General features: G+C 48.5%; 1 long non-coding RNA gene across 1 annotated transcript; it reads left to right on the top strand.

Annotated features, from left to right (window-relative positions):
* The first annotated feature begins 9 nt into the window (after positions 1 to 9).
* LOC106891179 lies at positions 10 to 2,271 on the top strand. Its single transcript, XR_001412635.1, has 2 exons — positions 10 to 151; positions 1,206 to 2,271. It is a non-coding gene; the product is annotated as an uncharacterized LOC106891179 (long non-coding RNA).
* Positions 2,272 to 2,798: the final 527 nt, after the last annotated feature.

Below are 2,798 nucleotides of genomic sequence, written 5' to 3'. Positions count from 1 at the left end.
CGCTGCGGCTCCCCAGCTGCAGCGGCTCCGACGGGATCCCCTATCGATCCATCCCCGAGTGGCTGGAATCCATTCGCATGAAGCGCTACATCTCCAACTTCCGCACTGCTGGCCTGGACACCATGGAGTCCATTCTGGAGCTCACTGCTGAGTAAGGACAGGCTAAGGTCCCACAGGGCACCCTGGGCTATGCTACAACTAGCTGTGTCTGTCCCTGTGTTATCTATCTCAACAGGCACACCTGGAAGGCTTCTCTCCATCCTTCTCTCTGGCTTCTTGCCCTAAAAGGGAAGAATCAGCCCAAACTGTGAGACTAATTCCCCATCTGTCCATGCTTGAGGCTCTTCAGGGGTCTGAGCTGCTCTGAACTCCTATCATAGAATCATAGAATTGCCCAGGCCGGAAGGGACCTCCAAAGGTCATCCAGTCCGACCTCCCCGCAGTCAGCAGGGACACCCCCAACTAGACCAGGTTGCCCAGGGCCTCATCGAGCCTCTCCTTGAATATCTCCAGGGAAGGGGCCTCAACCACCTCCCTGGGCAACCTGTTCCAGTGCTCCACCACCCTCACAGTAAAGAACCCCAATCAGACACAAACAGCAAGGGAAAGCCATAGAGGCCAGACAGTTCTCTAACATGAACCAACTCCTCACCCTTGTAGGACTTCATAAGATAATTTTCTTGCCTTGAATTCAGGATGGGGTAGCATTATTCCCCCACCACCACCATCAGCCAGACACTGTTCTGTCATAAAGTCCTTCTGGGCACCTTAAAAGGCCTCAGCTCAGATGCTTTACCAACACAGCCGTGTTCTGCTGTGGGTTGGGGATGTACAGCCAGCTCCAACCAGGGCAGTTACATGAAACAAACAAGCAGGCACAGTGCAGGGACAGGCCTGCTAAAGGGTTGAGACACGTCCCATTTCACAAGCTGACATGGACACAGTCATGATATAATGGGAGCACAGGCCCAGTCAGGAGGTGGGACAAGCCAATTGAGTGGGTGGGCAGAGGTAGCCAGAGAAGGGCAGGAACTTCTAGAAGTTTCTTCCCTCTAGAGAAAAGGTCGGCATAGTAGGAGGCACTGAGGGAAAGTAAGCTTTCTGAACTGATGCTTGGTAACTGCTTCTGCTCTTATCCACGTCCCAATCCCCAAGAAACAAGAACAGCAATTAATTTTTTTCCTTTCCTTTCCCGTTTCCTTCAGGGACTTGAAACAGATGGGAGTGTCACTTCCAGGCCACCAGAAGAGGATCCTGTGTAGCATCCAAGGCTTTAAGGAGTGATCAGCCGTTGCTCTCTTGAGCTTGCTAAATGCCTATTCTTACCAGATATCACTTGGAATCATTCCTATGGCAATTGCTTCCAAATGAGTGACTGGGACGAGCAAAGCAAAACAACCAGAACTGGAAAGGCTTCTGAGGCAACACCACCTGCTCTCATTTCTGTTGCCCTTTGCTTCGGCTCTACAGTGGCCACCAGTATGTTTCAGAGCACTGGTCTTAGAAACTGTTCTCAGCCCTGTCTCTTCCGTAGCCCGTTCTGTGCAGCAATAAGTCATCCCTCTAGTCCACATACTGGAGTTTCAGACCCTCAGTATATCACACGGAAACGTAAGGATACATACAGAGTGAGTTGGAGGCAGTGGATAATGTTTTAAGTTTGGAGATGAGGGTTCAGGGAGACTGGGCCATTCAGAGAACACGCACAAGGACACAGAGATGGAGAGACTGGGCCCGTTGGCTCCTTGGCCTACATCCCTTCTCACTTCAGCAGCCTTCTGTCTGCCTTGTTTCACAACACCAACAAACTATTCAGTCTTTCACGAGGCTCCTGGTAAGGGATATGTGTTTGTTTTGTTTTGTTTTGTTAATTCAGCTATTCTTGCCTTAAACACCAACTGGTGGTGTACTTCTTTCTTTGGAGGAGAAGTTGGGAGTAGCAGCACACCCTGCTGTAACTTGTGTGATCCTGTAAGCTCAGCACCTTGCTGTTTTGCACAAGCACACTTCAGCCGGGAGATGTACATCTCTCCAACCTGCTCGATACCTTTACTTGTGCCATGGACAGAAAACCCTTTACATACCCATTTTCCTCTGCCCCTTTTTAAAAGAGACAATAGTGTTGTTTGGCTGGATAGGGTATTTGTAACAGAAAAATGTGTAGGTGGTCTGTCTTATTCCTTCTCTATGGAGGAAATGTTATTATTTATCAGAGCTCAAGACAATTATAGACTGTAAATAATATTTTGTAAATAAACCTGTGGCAGGGCAGGCTGTGTTGGAGTTCTCTGGCTTATTTCAAATATGAGCAGGACCTTTGCTATAGCACGTTACAAGTTCCAGCAGGGTTTAGTCGTTTCAGCCAATGGTTATTTGTCCATTTAACTGCAGATTTCATGTGGAAATGCAGTTGCATTAGGATTAAAAGATACACACGCAGCTGGACACTTCAGACTTTTTCCTGTAAGCCCAGTTACAGCTGTATCCACCCATTACCCAAGTCCATCTTTTTACAGCTTCTGTGTTTACCCCCTGAACCATGAGAAATATTAGAAGCTACTGCTTGTAGTTTAATGAAATTTCACTGAATTTAGAGTTGGAAGGGACCATAGAGATCATCTAGTCCAACTCCCCTGCTGAAGCAGGATTGCCCAGAGCTAGAGCATGTTACTCAGGAGCATCCAGGTGGGTCTTGAAAATCTCCAAGGAAGGGGACTCCACACCCTCCCTGGGCAGCCTGTTCCAGGGCTCTGTCACCCTCACCGTGAAGAAGTTTCTCCTCATATTTGAGTGGAACC

This window comes from Calidris pugnax, unplaced genomic scaffold, assembly GCF_001431845.1.
Source record: "Calidris pugnax isolate Ruff unplaced genomic scaffold, ASM143184v1 scaffold175, whole genome shotgun sequence".
Taxonomy (NCBI): Eukaryota; Metazoa; Chordata; class Aves; order Charadriiformes; family Scolopacidae; genus Calidris; species Calidris pugnax.
The sequence above is the reverse complement of the archived record's forward strand: the minus strand, read 5'-3'. Positions and strand labels throughout refer to the sequence as shown.